The following is a 20,613-nucleotide window of genomic DNA, read 5'->3' on the forward strand; positions in this document are numbered from 1 at the left end:
GGGGGAAGTAGAGCCACTAATGTCTCCATAGACTGCAGCTTTCTGGAGTTGCTTTAAATCACAAGCATGGAATGCCGGGTAGATTCATTACGGCCGAGGCAGTGCCTACCCGGCATCTTCGTGGCTTTAAATCAGTCTCTCTCCTGAAGGTTCGGAGGAATGTCATACACGAGGCACATTGCTGCGCGAGCATCCTTTGTGTTGGGTGCCCTGGAATGTAATTTCTATCAGTAAGACAGAAAGGAGACAAGAAGAGAGATCATTTTGCTTGGCAGCACACAATGAAAGGAATGGGGGGCGCAGGGCTTTGTGGTGTTTTTTTTGCTGTTACTATTATTGTTTCTTGGCTTCCTCCAACAAAGCAATGCTGTGGGTCTTTCAGCAGTCTCTCCGTGCAAAATGTATCCCGTCACGAGTGATCGGTGTCCTGCCATTTTGAAATGGCACAAGTGGCATTTGTAGCCCTTATGAAATGACCGTGGTCGTGCCAGGCGTCGGAGACCAGCTTCTCAGAGACATTGACACTGGTCTCTTTCCTCCTGTCCCTTGTGCAGCCAGTGCGCTGTCACTTTAACAAACCATCGTCCTGCAGTGGGATTGCTTCACGCAGGGCTGTAGGAGAACAAGGTTAGAAGAGCAGAGACTTTTGTCAATGGTGAGTAGGTGGGATTAGTTTAAACCAATATTGAAAAACGGTTTGCACAACTCTCGGCGGCTCGGATTACTTCTGAAAGGACGTGCTCTTCCAGTCGGTGCTGGCATGGATACGGTTAAAGTGGCATCAGGACCTCTGTTATATAATGCTTCCCGGTTATATAATGTTTTTTCTTGTCCTGGTTTATATCGATTGGAACGAGGCTAGAAGATCGCAACAGTTCGTAGTCCCCTGGAATGGCCGAGGCAGTCATTTTCTTGATGAAAGCATGTGGGGTCTCTTGGCTGTCCGGAACACGGTATGCGGGATGAGGTGTGCATAGGTGACCGGTTTGAGTTTGAAGAGTAGACGGTTTTAGGCACTTGTGCCATCCTGCAGATAAGCCCTTTGAAAGAACTGACCTTTAGATTCCGGCTTCTGGGAACCTTCTGGTTTTGGCCCAGGTCTCTAGCCGGTCAGAAACCTCCAACAGGCCTCGGTGTGAAAAAGTCCAACCTCATCGTGACCCTCAGAGCTGCCCTGAGGTGGCTCCCGTGGCTTAATGCCCAACCCGGTGCAGGTACAGTTAGGAAACAGGACCAGCTAAGGGCAGGTAGGATTCTTGAGGGTTGGGTCCGCACTTTACCCTTGAGCAGCTGCAGGCCCTGATCCCGTCTGGGCCCGAGCCCAGCTCTTTCGAAGGTAAACTCAGGAGCCGTACGTGGCTGCCCCTCCAGCCAGTCGACCTGAGCAGACCTAGACTCGGTTTCTGCCATCCCGCCAACTGCCCTCCAGCCTGACCTGGAAGGATTGCGTCAGGAGCGTGTCCACCCCGTGACCCAGCAGGAAAAGTAATATCCCGTGGGGCAGCTGTTCTGTTCCTGGACTGCCTCTGTCCCCGGATGTGAGGATCCTGGGGCTCTGGTGTCCCCAGCCATGTGGCTGGGACCTTATGAAGAGCTGCTAGTCAGTCCTCAGGGATGGAGGGATCCCTGCTTTGTCCCTTTCTGATCGACTTGAACCTGGACCCACATGCACTCGTCTTCATCCTCAACTGCCCTCCCTCAGCAGCCCCTGGCTCCTTAGCCCCCACCAGTGCCCTCCTCTCCTCAGGCCTGGGATGCTCCTTTTTTTTTTTTTTTTAAGATTTTATTTGATTGTTTGTTTGGGCACACACACAGCTGGAGAAGGAGAAGCAGACTCCCCGCCGAGCACAGATCCTGCTGCAGGGCTCCATCCTGGGACCCTGAGGTCATGACCTGAGCCAAAGGCAGACGCTTAACTGACTGAGCCCCCCCAGAGACTCCTGGACTGTGGGCTGCTCTTGACTCCCAGAATTCAGTGTGGCCAGTACACCCAAGAAATCCTGCTAACTAACACTAATTTCTGCAAAACAGTAATACTGTGCTGTCCGTGCTTCCTAAAATGCCAAGTACCAGGACCAGATGGACTTGTGGATAATTTTGATTTTTCTTCTTTATATTCTTGTTTTTTATCAAAATTTTTAATCAAGTTTTCTACACTGGAAATTAAAAATATATATATATATTTTTAAAGATTTTATTTATTTATTTGACAGACAGAGATCGTAAGTAGGCAGAGAGGCAGGCAGGGGGGGGGGGGGAAGCAGGCTCCCCGCTGAGCAGAGAGCCCAATGCAGGGCTCAATCCCAGGACCCTGGGATCATGACCCGAGCTGAAGGCAGTGGCTCAACCACTGAGCCACCCAGGCGCCCCTAAAAAAAAATATTTTAAAACAGTCATTTGGGAGACCAAAAATAAGAAACAAGTAACTTTTTTTTTTCCCAGTAGAATAACAGCAACAGCATAACCACCCAAGGTAAATCAATGCAAAAATATTAGGCAGGCCTGCTTCTCTTCATCAAGTAATAAATGGCCTTGCACAGGTGAGATGGTGTGGGACGTCACCATCATTATTATCGACCTCAAGTCCTGTTACTTTGCAGAGCTGCTGGGTATGTGCTACTCTGGTAGACACTGGGTGGATTTATTACAAGGTTGTTGGGATGCTCAAGTGAGAAAATAGATGTGAAAGTACTTTATAAATGGAAGCCATTATTTCCAACAAAAAGTAAAAAACTTTCTTCTACATTGAGACCAGGCAGAATGTTGTCAGGATATGTGTACAGTTTAACATAGGGAAAGGCATGGCCTCTGCGATCTAAGAACTTAAGTTCATCTGTTCCTTAGAGAAATATTTTGGGGGGGGTCAACCATGTGCCTAGAACAGGTTATGGTGCTTGGGATTTCTCAATAAAAAAAACAGATACAAATCCTTTACCATGTGGAGCCTTGCAGGGGAGACAGAGGGAAATAATATATCTACTAACAAATTAAAAAGTGGTCTTAAAAAAAAATTTAAAAAGTGGTCTTAAAAATAATAAGAACTTGAGACTAACACTTCATGGAGTGCTTGCTGTATGCCAAGTTTAGTTTGAGCCTTCACCTGTAGTCCCAAACACACCCAGTAAGGTAGGTGCTATTATAAATGATCCACTCAGAGGTCTATTGACTTGCCCAAGGTCACGCCGCTAGTAATGCCAGAGCTTGAATTCAGTCTCAGCCAGCCTGGCCTTCATCATGGAAGGTGTTGGCGGATGTGAGACCATGGAAGAAGTAGGGGAATCTCCCATTCAGCAGACGTCCTCTCAGTGCTCTGTGCCTGGCATCATGTTGGCTCCCTGGGGTCTAGAATGCAGGGGGCAGTATCCCTGGAAGGAGGAGGTCCCTGGTCTCCTGGGGAGGGTGGAGGGGTACGCAGACATATTCACAAACCACGCGATAACCTTGGTTTCCTAGGACAGCAGAGACACCATATTGGAAAAGCATTGATTTCCTTGACCCTTTTTTCTTGGGCAGGTGCTAGTGAATTCCTGGCATGAGTATCTTTCCCTTTTTCCAAAGGCTACTGCTCAGTGCTGTTGTACACGCTCTTGCTACAGAGGCAGATGAAGCCAGTAGCTGCTTTGGTTAGACTCCAGGCCACAAAGCCAACAGCCTGGGCCATCCTGAGCTCCTCTTCTCCTGTCTACACCGGTAGGGCATGTCCGGTTCCCCGGGATGCCCTTCTGTTCGGCTGGTGCCTGTGCCGCCATCACTGTTTGCTTTTTTGGATGTCATTCCTGCTGCCTCTGTCCATCCTCCGCGTCACACGCAGAGACGTACCAGCCCTGCCCATGGCCCACTGTCCCAAGACTAGCAGGGGATCAGCCAGGGAGAACACAAGCCCATAGGCAGTTTATTTCCTACTATTGAGGGTTCCATTCCATGTCGTTCCTGCCCATTTTGTTCCCCCAACGCGTCTTCCTTCTGTAACAATGCTGTCCCGACATGGTGTCCTTTTTTTCTGCCACAGATGTGATCCCCCAGCCACCAGGACAGAAGGATGTTCTGTCTGGCGAGCTACTGTAACCGCCTGGTCAGCACTGGGAGTCACAACAGAGAACAGATACTCTTGTGCTCTAGGGGGTTTTGTGCGTTGGCTTAGGGGTTATGTTGGCTTCCCTATTCCTTTTGTCTGACAAGGTCCATGACTAAGTCTGCATTGTCTTTGCTTGCTCAGGCTTCGGAAGATGAGTCCTGTCCCTGGGGAAGCTCCACCTTACCTGCTTTTGTCGCTGGGACAGCCCTGCTTACCTCTTTTCCCAGAGACCTGAGGGCAGGAGAGTGACTGTCCTCATGAACCTGTCACAGGCCAGGACTCCCTGCCCTTCTTTGGGGCAGTTGAACCAATTCCCTTCATGAGGCCTGTGGGGGGTGTTTTTGTTGCTTATTAAAGCCTGACACTAAGCAAGGTTCTTTCATGACTGTTTTTTCAGTTCTCAAAACAACTCATTTTATGGTTGAGAAAACCCAGGCTCAGAGAAATACAGTAACCTCTCCCCAGGCACACAGCTAGCAGGTACTAGAACAGGACTTCAGTCCCAGTTTTGAAAATTTCACTTTGGTTTCCTTTCTAGTGTACCTCCCCAAAAGGTGTTTGGGTTAGAAAGTCAATTTCTTTCAGGGTTATTGTATTAGTTCTGAATAAATTCTCTTGTGTGGGGAAATGAACTAGCCTATCTTCCCAAAGTGTCCTCTTAAAACAATTCCAGGCTCGTATGAGCTGTGCCTTTAAAAAAAAAAGAGAGAGAGAGATTGAGAGAGACTTGTTTATTTTTACTTACTTTTTTGGTTCCTATGATAGCTAGAAGAGGCAGATTGAAGACTTTCTCCTAAAAAAATAAGAAATCACATTTTCTTCAAAGCTGTGCCTTTCTGTCTCTAAGCAAGTTGAAGATGATACGATATTAAAACGACGGCTCTATCTTACAGGTTAAGCATGAAGCAACAATTATTTAGAGTCACATTTTAAACTGCAGAAACGGGCCGGCAAGTGATGCTTACGTCCTGTGACCTTGTGAGTTTCCCACGCATTAGCAAGTTTTGCAGTGAGTTTTACTGAGTAGACAAAAAGAAAGGTTCATAACGCGGTATCCGAGAACATCTTGAGGGTTCATTGATGAGTTTTAAGGGTTTAGGCAAATCCCAGAAATTATATTCAAAACATGTGCCTTACTGAGCTTTTCTAATTAGAGCTTCCTTCTTTCTTGTCAGTCCCTCAAAGGACATCTTCCCTGTCTCCTTGTTCATTGTTGCATAACAAATTACCATGAAAAGTGACTTAGAACAGCTCGCCTTGGTATCTCCCCGTCACCTTGGGTCAGGAGTCTGGGCAGAGCGTAGCTAGGTCCCCTGCCCAGGATCTCTCCAGGTAGCGCGCGGTGTCGGCAGGTGGCAGCTCTTTCTGGAGCTCGGGTTCTCTCGCCATCCCTCAGACGGGGTCCACTCGCAGCCGCAGACTCCCGTGGTCCCAACCATGGGGGCCCCTCAGACACGGGAGTTGATTTCTTCAGGGCCAGCAAGAACCCCTCGTTTTGGTCTACTGTGACAGTCTTATGGAATGAAGGTACAGGGATCTCCCACTTGTCGGAAGTTCGCATGACATCATTTTGCGTTTAGCAAAAAATGGGCATGAATACCTGTGTTTTCTCAGCAAAAGATCCTAGGAGAATTTACAGTTTTACACATTCTCGTTCTCTCTCTCTCTCTCTCTCTCTCTCTCTCTCTAAAGAGTGTTTTGCCTTTTTCGAGGCAGCAGGCACCCCAGGCGGCGAAAGCGGTCCCACCCAGCCCCTGCCCGTGACCTCCACACTGCCCCTCCTGCATCTGGGCCTCAAGCCTCCAGGGCTCTGACCCGCAGGAGCACCTGTGCTCACCTCTGTTTATTTTGTGCATCCCTTAGCAAGATGTGTCCTGAGGTGTCAGGAAGCCTAAAGAGGTTATTTTTTTCTGAATGCTCAGATATTTTCTCATGTAAATTAAGAGTAATTGCTTCTGCACTAATAAAAGGTTTCGTACGTTCAGATGCTGGGGAAACACACAACCCCAGGAGCGACTACTCCTTGCCTTTGTCATACGTTTGTAGAAGCACGTAACAGATTCCATCTTCCCTGAAAGGGGGCTGGGGGCGATTACATAAGGCCGTGACCCACTGGGGAGCGGGATCACCATGGTCTTTGTCTGCCAGTCACCTCCTGAAAGCTCAGAAGAATCACGGCTCTGGCACCTTTGAAAAACTACATGTCTGACATCTTAAGAACATTTCATTGGTTCACTGAGTAGTTAGTTACATTACATCCATAGGAAGAAAAACAACATAACTGAGTGTGAAAAGATTCGTCAGCCTTATTTTATATAGGTGGAGTAGGCACCATGGAGGGAGTCCAATGGTGAAGTATTAAGTGAGAGAAAAGAGCTTATTCTAGGCTGTGTGGAAGATGATCTACAGCAAACAGCGTATTCGTTTATGTCATTGTTGTGGCTGTAATTGCTCTAATTTTTGAGGTTAAAAAAAAAGAGAGAGAGTCATGGTTTGGACCAATGGGAGGCAGTCAGACCCCAGAGCAACTTAAAACTCTTCATTGGTGGGTGCCGAGGGTAGCAGCCTGTTGACTGGCATCCTTCTTGGGGTTTTTTTGTTGTTTTCATTTATTTTATTTACTTGTCAAGATAAAGAGAGAGCTCAAGCAGGGGGAATAGCAGGCAGAGGGAGAAGCAGGCTCCCTGCTTGACTCCATTCCAGGACCCTGAGATCGTGACCTGTGCCGAAGGCAGCCACTTAACCATCTGAGCCACCCAGGTATCCCTGTTCTTGTTTTGCTTGGAATCTAATTCCAGGTTAATAAAAAGTTGGAAATGAAACATGAGTTGGCCTGTGGTAGAATTTGATGGGATATTCCCAACCTTGCCTTTTCTCCTGCTCTCTTGACTGAACGTGGGGCTGTGGTAACAAAGTAATGCGATCAGGTCGGCCTCGCAACCGAAAATTCACTGACTCGCAGCTGGGGAGGCTGGAAGAGGGAGATCAAGGCTTTGGCAGGCCCAGACTCCCCGCCAAGGCTCTAGGCAAGGATCTGTTCCAGGCCTCTCTCCTAACTTTCGGTGGTTCCTTGGCTTGTGGCAACATCACACCCATCTTCACGTGGCATTTTCCTCTGTGTCTGTCCCCCTTTTCCCTTTTAATAAAGACACCGGTCCTGTTGTTGGATGAGGGGCCCACCCTGCTCTAGTGTGAATTCATCTTAACTAATTATCTCTGCAACAGCCCTCTTTCCAAATAAAGTCAAGAGGTACTGGGTAGGACTTTAGTGTAAGAATTTGAGAGGCAGGGGATAGACACAATTCAACCCATAAAACATAACAATAATTTAATATATTTTCTCATGAGAATGGCAACCTTGCCATTTGGACTTAATTGTAGAACTACATGAAGCTCCTTTCCAAAATAAGTCAATCAGAGAAAGACAATTATCATGTGATCTACCTGATAGGAGGAAGTTGAGAGGCAATGTGGGGGGGTTGGGGCATAGGGAAGGAAAAAATGAAACAAGATGGGATCAGGAGGGAGACCAACTGTAACAGGCTCTTAATCTCACAAAACAAACTGAGGGTTGCTGGGGCGAGGCAGGTAGGGAGAGGGTGGTTGGGTTATGGACATTGGGGAGGGTGTGTGCTATGGTGAGTGCTGTGAAGTGTGTAAGCCTGACGATTCACAGACCTGTACCCCTGGAGCTAATAATACATTATATGTTAATAAAAAATTTTTTTAAAAAAGAAAGAAATGACGCTCTTTTCATTCTGCATTGAAATTGGTCAGTCATAAACCTATTTCTGGTAGTAGGACGCTTGTCCAGAGGTCTATCTGGTAACCTCACTGTAATGGAGAACCCAGCTCACAAAGAAAACAGAATTCTGAGCAGCAAAGATACCACAGCATTCACAGAATAAATCCTTTAAAGAGGGCTCTGTGGCGACGCCAGCCTGGCTCAGTCAGTAGCGCATGAGACTCTTGATCTGAGGGTCATGAGTTCGAGCCCCCCTGTTGGGCATAGAGCTTACTTTAAAAGAGGGGGGCACCAGGGTGGCTCAGTCAGTGAAGCGTCTGCCTTTGGCTCAGGTCGTGATCCCAAGGATATAGCACCATGATCAGGGGGAGCCTGCTTCTCCCTCTCCCTCTGCCTGCCACTCCCCCTGCTTGTGTGCTCTCTCTCTCTCTGGGTCAAATAAATAAAAACCTTAAAAATAAATAAATAAATAAGATTTTTTATAAAAATGCAAGCCCTGCATTTCACATGAGTGAATGCAATTTCACTCGTATCTTAGTAGCTTCTACTTTACACATGATTCTAACAGATTTTTAAAGTTGAGTTTCCGGTTCACAGGATTGTAGAAGCACGAGTATGTGTGTAGGGCAAACTCAGAGCAGCGGGGGACGCCCGGAGGGGCATCTCACAAAGCTTGAAGAGCAGATTCCAAATTAGATCTAGTTCAAATAGTACTTCTGTTACGATACCTTCCTGTGAATTTCAGTATCACCTTATACCTTCATCAGTCGGTTGTCACCTGTTTTCTTCGTCGGCATATTTTTCTCTCCTTGACCAGATGACCGCAAGAGCCAGAATGTACCATTTGTACCTAGTACAATACCTGACACATGGAGCATCAGTGAATTCTTACTGAAGACTGAATTTAAAAAAAAAAAAAAAAAAATGATAATGTGTTATAGGCAGGATGGATTTCAAAGCATTTTGAGCAAAAAGTGTTATTTACTTTTTAAAGTATGAAAGATACAAAATCTATAACCTTACCTTTCCTTAGACTTCTAAGAGCTGTTCAGAGAGCCCACTATTTTATTTATAAGCCTAGCCATTTTTAACAATCACTTTTAAGGGGCCCTTTTATTAATGTTTGGTCTGATTTGCAAACTTAGTTAATTAAACTCCTTTAAACATTTTAAACTGCATTTGTAAGGAAATCGAATGTAAAAGGACTCAATTGCCTGACTCAACAAACAAGCCTCCCAAAGCACTTAAGCAATTCTTATAAATCTAATTAAGCTGAAAGTATGTTACACCTTATGGTCTTTTAACTTTTCTTATACTAGATATGACTTTAGTGAGATTTCGACTTAAAATTAAAATGTAAATTGGTTATTTAAGTCCACATTTTAGTTGATGTTTCATGGTTTGTCCTCTATTCTTATGGGCCAATTTTCTTAATTATAACAAATATTTAAAATACTAGACCTGCATTGATTTATTTAAAAAAAAATGAATTCTACGGATCTAATTTTCTTTTACATTTCTGTGCATTATTCTAAATCTTCCTTGGATTGTAAGGTACTCGTGTTGTCCAGGAGAAGAAGGACACCTCTCCCCTCTGCCCTCTAGAACCTTAGAAGCATCAGGGATCTTTGGACACGCCGATTCACCAGCACCCACTGATGCCCTCCTTCTGCCCTTGACTGTCCATTGGGAGAATTGGCACAAATCCCCATCAGTTGCTCCTTGAAGGGAGCTTTCAGTTGCTTTTGGCAGCTTTGAGAGAGAAAAGTCTGAGGAACTTGAGGTATCCAGAGGCTGCCTGCGGGCACAAGTTAGCCCTCAAACTCTCTAATAAATCTTCCTTACCCCAAAGAAGTTCACAAAGGTGGACAGATAAGCCCTACATATAGTGCTGGGGAGCCATCAGCTACTTGTGCCCAGACACCCTTGGTCTTTGTGACTGCTTCCCGGTGGACTCCAGTAGACAGAAGACAGTGGGGGTTCAGTCATGGCGTCACCGTCGAAGGTCTGTATGCCGCCTCCACCCAGTGCTTTCTCCACTGGAGACCTGACGTCAGGACCACCCACCACAGGCTCACCAGCTTCTTGGGGATCAGAGTCCCCCATCTTTCTCCCTCTCAGATAATCTAGTACGCAGTGGGCAGAGGTTGAATTCAGAATGCCGACCGGGGTCAGAACCATTACAGTCACTCGAATTACTGGAAAAGTCCGACCAAATCTGGCTCTCTGGTTCACATTTTTAAAAATTTGAGCCTAAGTATTTTCTTACCCTGCAGAAACACGAAGGGTGCATCACATTGTTCAAATATTTTCATCAGAACTTCTGCACCCAAATAACAAGTTAAAAAAATAAACAGTTGCCTACATTTTCTTATAAAGAAAAAAGGAAGGAAGGGATGCTTATTTTTGACTGAACAACAATTAATTGTCTTTTGTGGCCACCTTAGATAATTTGGGGCATTGCCTTCCTAAGTGAGTTTTGGGGGGTAGAGGAGAGGTGGCCTTCTCAGCTTGCTAGGATTTCATCGTGACCAGTGGGTATTGGCCTGCAGTCCATTGAGTATCTCTGCCCTCGACTGCCGGGGCGAGCCTGCCACCTTTGAGTCACTTTGTAAATGTGGCCACAACGCAGAGAAGTGGGTGTCACTTGGCCCACATGGCCTGGATTCACGGCAAACATAACCCGATTCTTCTGTCCAGTCACAGAGGTCTGTATCCACTAACCTGGTTGTCGCTAGAATGGATTTTACACTTTCTCAATCTTCTATACTGGAGATATCTGTCCATGAGAGCCGGAAGACCTTGTAAATCTATCCGATTCTACGTGATCTTCATATGATGCCGCATCTTAACATGGGCCTGTAGATTTCCACCTTTGACTGGCTGCAGCCCCCATCCCCGCAGCCGGCCATTCCATAAGGGACATTAGCCCTGGCAACCGTCATATGTTAGAGCAATGCCCGGTGATGGGTTTCCATGGTGACCACTAAGTCCTAAAGCAAGGATTATATAGACAGGGAAGTATATGATACGATTTTTAAACGTTGCAAAAATACTTAAAATGGAAAGAAAATAAGTATTTCAAGAGGCACTGCTTCACGGACTGGAAGATGGTCTTAAAGGGAATGCTGTATTTCCCGACAAGGTGGCTAAGAGAGTTCTCTCGCTGCATGAGACAAACATTTGTAAAAGGCTGACAGAGGCTCTTGATCCAATGAAGAAGTTGGTAAAAGCGAGTTCTTTATAACTGCAGTGAAGAAAAGCCAGAATAATGCAATTCTGTTATCATTTATTTGTTCGAAGATGCTAAGGGATTTGCAAGGCTTCCTGGCTTTCGCTACATATATCACGAGTCTGACTGTAACCAAAGGTTATATATAATATGGTGTGGTGAATAATGCATGGGTAGTGATAACAGACTTTAAAAGAGCAAGAGAGAAAAGAAGGTGACTTGTAAGTACAGTATGGCATTTCCTCTCCTGCCTTGGTGATACATGATACAGTGCTCTGTGCTGTGCAAAATGTTACCAGTTGTCATAGCAATAGAATACCATCCCCGAGAAAGGAAGAAAGCCGGCAGAAGACACTACGCTAGACTAGAACTACGGTTGCAACAAAATGATCGTTGTTAGCACCGTATTTGTTGTCAAATAGTAAAATGTGTGCTCCGGTTTTTTGTTTTCTTGGCGATAATTCTGAGCGGCCCTGATGGGCATTCTGGGGCTTGTATTACACACAGAAGCTTCTGCCTTCATTGAGAGTTTTGTACCTTTTGCATGTGCTCCTCATTGGTGAAAAAACAAGGTTATGGGGGTGCCTGGGTGGCTCAGTGGATTAAAGCCTCTGCCTTTGGCTCAGGTCATGATCCTAGGGTCCTGGGATCGAGCCCCACATCGGGCTCTCTGCTCAGCAGGAAGCCTGCTTCCTCCTCTCTCTGACTGCCTCTCTGCCTACTTGTGATCTCTGTCTGTCAAATAAATAAATAAATAAAATCTTTAAGAAAGTAAAACCCAAGATTATTAACTTTAAAAAAAACAAAAAACACCAAGGTTACGTTTTTAATGCCTCCCTGAGCTCACTTTCAGCCACCAGCGCAGCTCAGGGTTTAAACACTTACATAGAGCCCATGACTAATTTCCCTGTGGATCTTTGCCCTCAGGGTTACCTCAACTTGGTTGTTTTTCAGTCCTTGTCCTGGTTAGCTTGTGAGTGAACAGCTCTTCCAAAGAACCATCGACCCTGAAGCTAAGCTTTGCTTGCCAGCGGTTCTTGAGGCTGTCCTCGTGTGGCGGAGCTTCTGGTGGGTCAGGGCCTGTCTTTCAGAGCATGCGCTCTGTTACAGCTGATGAAGTTCTTCTTGTGTTCATTTGCCCAAGCACGTTAGCTCAGAGGGTTCTTGGAGGGCCAGCCAAGGTCAGGGGTACCATTTGAGTCCAGATTGGTCGTCATTGGCACGGCCACAGCTGCATCCCTCCTGATTGTCCAGCCCCTGAACACACATTCGTGGTCCGGCGAAGCATGGGGTAGGTCGTGTGCCCAGGGCCAGGTGTGGACACAGCCCAGAGGAATCTATCGGACCCCCTGAAAACAGGGCTTGAATCGCAGGTCCTTAAGGTCATGGGCTGTAGTGGCATCGTTTTGGTCTGATGACAATGATACAGCACTTAGTGACCGCCAGGTTCCCTCCCCCTTGCTTGACACGCGTCAGCTCAGTTAATCCCGACTACAGCCATTCGTGCGGCAGGAAGTTGACGCAAGGAGGGGTGAAGCATCTAGACAGAGAGCACACTGACGGCAGGTGCAGGAGGAGCCAGAGCCTCCTGCACCCCTCTTGATTGCTCCCCGGAATCTGAATTGGAACCAAGGAGACCCCAAATGCATGCAGGGCACTTGCGTCCTCCGGGGAGAATCTCTGGGATCGGGGCACACCAAGGAGGAGAAAAATGGGGCGATGGCAAAGGAGAAAGATGCGACTTTGAAACTCCAGGAGAAAGCATGACTTGCACAAACACAGGTGAGGGGCTGGAACAAACAGAAATTCGCTCAGAGCTGGTTTTCCGTAAATAATAAGACATGAGTGCAGGAAAGAGGATAGTTGGCTACAAGCCGATTGTTAGTACGGGATGGAGAGGACCCTGCCTCGGACTGCCTGCAGTTGCTGACGTACCCATCTCCGGGATAGCTCAGCGCTGCACCCCAGCAGTGTCGGGCACCCCTGCGTACACCGCTGCATTGAGTCAGTGGGACAGCGCACGTACACGGGTTATGAAGATGATTGTCGGAGCAGCTAACCTTCACGGACCGTTTGGATGCACCAGTCATTACTCCGAGGGCTTTGCGTGTATCAGCTTGTTTGATCTGCATGGCAACTCCTTAAGGGAGGGAGGTACCCTATCACATTTTCCATTTGAGGAAACTGAGGCACAGAGCAATCAAGGCCACTCACCTAGACTACGCTCCTAGTCTGTGGCCAGGCTGCCTAGTTGTTTATTCCCTGGGTGTGTGAGGAGAGCCCATTGTGTATGCCGCACTGCCCTCTGCTCCTTGGGTCTGCCGATGAGCAAACAGACCAGGCCTTTCCCTCCTGGGGCTGCCATTCGCACCTGTGCACACACATTCACAAGCTACAAGCTCTGAGCATCTCTGAGGATTCCTGGCAAGTATTAGGGAGGAGGGGGGCAGGAATTTCTTAGGAGGAGAAAGGAGTTCACAAAAATGTAGGATCGTTGATAACTAGATGTCTTAGACAAAAACAGGAGGTGGGAATAAATGAGCTCAGATCCTAGAAGGCCTTGGAAGAGTCTGTGTGTAGAGACAGAACCTTCTCACCATGGCCCCTGCAGTCCCAGGGGGTTGTTCAGAACCCCTTGTTTTGCAGACGAGGAAAGCAAGGTCCAGAGAGTTTCTTTGAGGTGCATTCCTGGGAGAGCAGTCCCACACATGCTTGCTGCCTTGCTGCCGCTTTCTTTGTAAAAGCCCCACAGTGAAAACGACGTAAATAAATGTCCAGGGATGAGCCCCACGCATCTCTCCCCCAAATGAACAGAGGTGAAGATTTAATGCTGAATGAACGAAACAAGCTGCAACGTAATGTATACATCTGTCTCTATTTATGTAAGGCAGCAACACTATAAATAGTTTCCAAAGATACAGGTTCTTGTATGCATCTCTGAGAGAAAAAGCTCTGGGCAGATACCACTCTTCTTGTAGGGAAGTTTCCCTCTGGAGAAGGGCAGGGCGATAAGATTGGGCAGCCTTTTTTGTCAGTGGCTAATTTTTAAAATAAGCAACTGTATTCTTATATTGGTCCTGTGACTAAAAATTAAGGTTTTGTTTTTTAGGTTTTATTTACTTGACACAGAGAGAGAGAGAGCACAAGCAGGGGGAGGGGGAGAGGGAGAAACGGGCTCCCCACTGAGCAGGGAGCCCAGTACAGGGCTGCATCCCAGGACCCTGGGATCACAACCCGAGCCAAAGGCAGATGCTTAACCATCTGAGCCACCCAGGCACCCCCCCACACACACACCCCAAATTAAGTTTTTAAGGAAAGGGACAATTGTCTGATGATCCACACTGAGGTAGTAGAAAAGGCAAGGCAAGTGTGGCCCCCCCAGTCCCAACTCAAGCACTTAAAGATACCCCCATGGAGGGGTGGGCTGGAGAGGACTCCAGCACTTCTCAACCAGCCATGTATTGTCAAGGGATCCCGGGAGCCATACAAATGCCAATGAGTTAAACAGGGTTTTGTTAAATGAATGTGTGTTTTTCAAAAAGGACTCCAGTTTCTAATGGCATTAGTATTCCAAGCAGCTGAATCCCAGGCTGGAGAAAGGTACAAATGATGATTGCTCATTAGCAAATAGAATACAGATGTTAGGTTCATTTTGCCTGAGTGCCTCGGCACCTTGGGGAGCCACCAGCAGAGTGAGCCAGGCCCAGCGGCAATGCTGCAGGCTCAGCACAGGGGAGGGTTCTGCAAAGGGGGTTGGTGGGAGGTACAGGCCACTTCAAAGTTTATTGGGCTGGCCTTGGTACATTTCCATTGGTAGTTTTTTGGGACTGATTGGTCAGAGCAGGAAGCTAACGTTTCTAAAGCAACTAACCAAAAAAAAAAATTTTTTTTTTAAATATGTTTTTAGTTTACTCTTCGTTTGTTAATAACCATCTTATGAACTAGATTGCCTGGCTTTGGAAAGGAAACTGAGGCTCAGAGAGGTGAAGCAACTTACCCAAAGTCACACAGCCCCTGAATGGTGAATTAGAACCCAGATGCATCTGGCTCCAGAACTCTTGACTTTTCAGTGCCCTTCTCACCAGCCACTGAGGGGTACAGGAGGCAGACCGCACAAAAACATTGTGAGATCTCACACTCCTGCCCTTTTCTTAAGACACCCACTCCTCTCTTGAGCAGTTTCCAGGAAATGGATGCCATTTCTTGGGAGCCTTTTAGAGCTAAATTTAGGTATTCTTTTAAAATCAGGGCACTGCAGGTCCGAGCTGGAGAAGGGAAGATGCAGAGAACACCAAGATGTGAGCGCAGCGTTCCTTGCCTGCAGGAAGTCTCTGGCCTGGTTGTTGGGTAAAGATTAAAAAGCAAATCGTCACGTAAGCTGTAGTGACAGTTGGGAAGTTGGGCTTTCATTAACGGGTGGGGAATGGTTTCCTTAGGAAGAAAGGGTAGGGAAGGGAGTCCAGGTCGGTGATGATGAATTAAAATGCCCACGAGGGGAGCCAGAGCCCGCTGGCTGGGCAGGGCTGCTGCAAGGGGTGTGACCAACCATTTAGATTTGAATGCCAGGCGGGAAGGTTGGATCAGGGCTTCTAGGACAGAAAAGAGGTGGCAGAGGCTTAGGAGGCACAGGGCCCTTGAGGCTGGTGCCTTGTGGACAAGGATTTAGCAGGGGGAGAGCTCGCGCCAGAGGTCGAGGGTGTGTGAGTTCGTGGCCTGGGTACACTCCAGATGCGTTTACAATCGGATTATGTTGGAGACTCCTTACTGCCAACATGTTTCCCACCTTGACCTGTCTTTTGCAGGTTATTCTGTTCGGGGTAAAATTTGCATTTTAAAAAAATACATATTTTTTAAACACATTCATAATTTTATTTTCGGTTTTTATCCAGCAGGGATGATGGAAGCTTTATACCTAATCTGGGCATAATGTCTTATTACTCTATATTAATGCCCCGTACCCTATCCCACACACAGAGCCACACCCTGCTTACAGACTGCTTGTTGTCTGTCCACAAGGAATCTTCCGCACGGGCCTGTTAACCAACTTTCCTGTCATTGGAGGCGCCCCAGTGATCTGAGCCACACCTGCCAGTGGTCTGGCCCAGTAAGGGATGTGGGCTGCTCCCCTGACTGACCTCTGCTCACTGGCAAAAATGTCCTATTTCTGACTTTTGATCAGAGCAGGGGAGCACGCCTCTAGCGATTCCCAGCAAGTTCGTAAACTTATCCTGAGGGACTAAGGTTACCTTATTAAAGTACGTGGTCCATGTTCAAGGTGAAATAAAGAGTTTTAGAGACGAGGCACCATTTTAAGATTCTATCCACATCTGTCCAGCTGTTAAAAATTTAACACAGCCAGGCATCAGATTTTTCAGCCGTCTCGCCACCAACCACCAGACACACGTATCGAATGTCAGTCGCTGTAGGTCTCTCAGTCTAGCAAATTCTCCCGACTCCCGCACAACAGCAACTGCACAGAGAAGCCACTTTCCTTCTGTGTTTGGGCAGGCAGGGATAAACCAGCCACGTGCCCTCGAAGAAAACAAAACCAAGCTTCCAGGGACAACTGACCTTCCCTTATAGACTGATAGTTTTTAATGTCTTTTTCCACTAAGTTCCCGTCCTCGAACTGTTCTCACCTTATTTGAATGGCTAGAATTCAGTCTGGTCAGATGCATTCTGCCTTAGGGGTATGAAATTAATTTAGAAACGACATTTTAAATAGTGGAAGCCTTTTATATAATGATGTGAAAATTGTTCTGCTTTTGAAAATCAAAATCAAACATGAAACAGTATGTGTCTCTGTAAAGAAGTCAGATATCTTGCTGGGATATTACTTTGGCTTTCCGCCAAAAAAAAAAAAAAAAAAAAAAAAACCTCTATTTATTCTCCTAACTCTGAAGAAATGAAGCAAAAAGGTATTTGAGGAAGGAAGGAGGGGTTGTGATTGTTTTATCTTCAAGACTAGAAGCTAGATTTGCAAAGCAGCACTTTTTTTTTTTTTTTTGAACTCTAATCCAGACAAGAAAAATTGGGCGCCTGCCCCAAATAGAATCTCTAAACAGTACCCAGTGAAAGCTCGAATAACTAGTTTGGATTTTGAAAGATGGAAGACCCTTCCCGTTTCTGACTGCAGTTTAATTACATAATTAACCGACCAATCCTGTTTTTATCTGGTTTAGACGCCTTGCAAAATAATTTTCCATAGAATTACACTGCTGTTTTCATGTACGTCCCCTTGTTAACCATCTGAAGGCAAATTCTTCTAATTCTCTTGCTTTTTTAAAGGGCTCGGCTTTGCCTCACCTTACCTGATAAACAATTTACAGTCAGAAGCGGAGTCTGGCCCTCTGATACGGATCAGAAAATGGAATTGTGTTACTCCAAGGAGCCTGTGTGTTTTCTTTAAAGAAAATACTCTGCTTAGATAGAAGGCGTTCACATTACCTGGCCCCCACTAGGCTGGAGAAGAAAAATCTAACAAAATGCAGAAAATACGTTTCTTCCCCATCAAAGTTGAAGCACCTTCCAGGGGGCAGATGCAGTGAAAGGGAACTTCTGAGAGGCGGGTCAGCGGGAAGTGTTTGCTCTGGGAAGGGTCCTTTGCATCCCTCCATCTTTTCAGGGCCCTAATTGAGTGAAGAATATAACCAACTTGACTTACAAAAGCTGCTGTTTGCTCCCTCCTTCTGCCCCAGAGCAAACAAAGTAGGCCGGTTCCCAATTTGGAGCCGCTGGCATGGGCGGCGGGAGGCCCGGGCCTTTGTTTGCTGTGGAGTTGTCGGGGCTGCAGAGCAAACAGATGTGAGGAGATTAAACCAAACACGAGGCCCAGCACGGGCGGAGGAGCCCTTTCTCTCCTGCCCAGAGCGTGTACCCTGGGGGGGGGGGGGGGCAGCTGCTGGGTGGACAAGGGCCCGGGGCCTGGGTCTCTCCGGTAGAGCCTTCCGCGGTCCCCTTCCTCGCTCCACGCTGGTTGAAGTGAGTGGAACTTGCGCGAGTAGAACCCGAGCGTGCTTCGCGCTTCCTGGGTTTTAGAGTTTCAGTCCGACCTTATTTGACAGATGAGGAAACTCCCTCATTTGACAGATAAGGACACACAAGCCATTTGTGCTAAGTGCCGGAAACCAGTTGGTAGAGAGTAAAAGGGAGATACATCATCAAAGTTGAGAGCACACACTGATTTATTTATTAGTCTGTAGGGGGGTTCTGACTTCTTTGAGAACATTCGGATACTTTTTTGCTTGTGCGTTGCCCCAGGAGACAGCGTTTTCAATCTTTAAGGCCCCGTGAGAAAGCTCATAGAGGAGAGACCCATAATTAACAAGGCACAGCGATCGTCTCATCATTCTTGATACCGTCGAAGCAAGTGTAACATTTGGAAGAAGCGGTAACTTACTAAATTATTACATGCCTATGAGCAATTATACCACAGTTTTTAGAATTGCATGCTTTTTTCCCCCTAGAAACACAGTTGTCAAATTTCCTCTGGGTGGCAGTCTTCCTGTCTCCTCGACAGCAAAAAGAAAGGGCCTTCCTCCTCCTCCTCTTTCTTTTCCCTCCTCCCTCCGTATCCTAGTCCTCCTCCTCTGGTGAGCTGGAATTGTCAGACCAGTGGCTTGCCCAAAACGTAGGTTTTATTTTATTTATCTGTATACCCCTCACCTATCTCCAAAAAAAGAAGTGCCCCAAAATGATAAAGGCCCAAGAAACACCAGTGCCATCAGTGCTTAATATAGGATTTTTTTTTTTTTTTTTTTAATGCCTCTGTGGGAGGAAAAGGGAGAGAAGGGCCCTCTGCAGGAGCTATCCTTCAGGGGTCCAGGCTGTGAGAATAACAGCAATGGATTCAAAACCCACCTCCGAGTTTCCTAGTGGCGAAGGCAAAGAGAGAAATGTGGTGCACAGCCCGTGTCTAATATAAGTGTACATACCCTTGAGGTGCCTGGCTCCGAGAGCAAGGGCAATCTCAAGGCTTTATCTATCTATCTATCTATCTATCTATTTATTTATTTGATAGAGAGAGAGGTCACAAGTAGGCAGAGAGAGAGGGGGAAGCAGGCTCTCCACCGAGCAGAAAGCCGGATGCGGGGCTCGATCCCAGGACCCTGAGATCACAACGGGAGCTAAAGGCAGAAGTTTAACCTGCTGAGCCACCCAGACGCCCCTCGAGGCTTTATTTGAGGGTAAGAAATAGTGCCTCTAACAGATTTTAACAACAGATGCGAAAGTGTCATGCATACCCTTTTCTTGTAAAGCCCTTGGTGAAAAGGAAGGACTCAGTGCTGACTAAAGCTGCTGTGTGGAAGGGATGCTCCCAGAACTCAGAGAGGAGAGCTGGACAAAAAGAATTATCTGGTGCCTTCTGATCTCGCAGTTGGTCAGTTCTTCTTCTTGATCCGGAAGCAGTTTGTCTCCGAGCTGAGGATGCCGAGTTTTTCTTGGTCAACAATGTCCTTCCACCGCCGAGTGCCATAGTGGGTCAGCTACTCCATGAAGAACACTTCCTCTGGCTCGTCTACAAGGATGAAAGTATCTTCAGTCTGTGAAGCTGCTGCCGCTGAGGCTGGGAGGTGGGGGTGGGTCCCATTCTACAAAGAGAGGTGGCCCCCGCCTTCCTTGACCTGTGCTTCCTAACATTTGAGGCTCTCCTCCAGCCCCTCTTAGCAGGAGGGTTAATGGGGGAGGTGGCCCTAGTACCTCTCCTTTCTCCTCTTTCCCTTACCACCTTTCCCACTCTGCTTTAGACTTTTTTCTTTCTTTTTTTTTTTTTTAAGTTGGGGAGAGGCAGAAGGAGAGAGAGAATCCCAACCAGGCTCCACGCCCAACATGGGGCTCAATCTCATGACCCTGAGGTCATACGGAGACAAAATCAAGAGTCGGACACTTACCCAACTGAGCCACCTTGGCACCCCTCTGCTTTAGACTTTGTTGTCAGTCTCTGTCTCATCCTGTGGTGGTTTTCTTTCTGTTCCCTTTCTCATTGCCCCGGGAGCTCAGAACCCCAACATTCCTTTCTTTTGGGGGGAGTAGATGGACTGAAATCGTGGGGGGAAGGTAAGAGGCCCATACACTACAGAGGAAACCACCAAAAAAGGAAGAAGGGAGAAAAGAAGAGAAAAAGAAAGCAGAAAGGTTGTTGCTAGGCCATGCTGTGTGGAAGAAGGGGGAGCGATGGAGTCGCGGGCGGCTGGTCACATCCCGGGACCTGCCCTGACCCGTCCTGACTCTTCCTGGGCACAGCTGCACCTCAGAGATCCTGTAGGTTCCGCTCCATCTGAATTTAAAAATACTTGGTGGCTAAAAATGCTAACCATCCTCTGAGCTTTTAGCGAGTCATCATCACTGATCAGAGCTAAGAGAAAAACGGTGAAAAAGTTGGAAATATTGACAGAATTACCAAAAGGACACACACATACATACACACGCGAAGTGACTGAACGCTATTGGGAAAATGGCTCTGATAAATTGCTTAACTCACGGTTGCCACAGACCTTCAATTTGTTTAAACAACAACAACAACAAAAAGCTGTATCTGCAAAACGCCTTAAAAGGAGACAG

General features: G+C 46.9%; 1 protein-coding gene across 12 annotated transcripts in view; it reads left to right on the forward strand.

Annotated features, from left to right (window-relative positions):
* The window catches only part of FOXN3 (forkhead box N3), a 398,912-nt gene that overhangs the window by 325,062 nt on the left and 53,237 nt on the right, over positions 1–20,613 (forward strand). The gene's annotated exons all lie outside the window — the stretch shown is intronic.

The sequence above is a fragment of the Mustela lutreola genome, chromosome 7, assembly GCF_030435805.1.
Source record: "Mustela lutreola isolate mMusLut2 chromosome 7, mMusLut2.pri, whole genome shotgun sequence".
NCBI lineage: Eukaryota > Metazoa > Chordata > Mammalia > Carnivora > Mustelidae > Mustela > Mustela lutreola.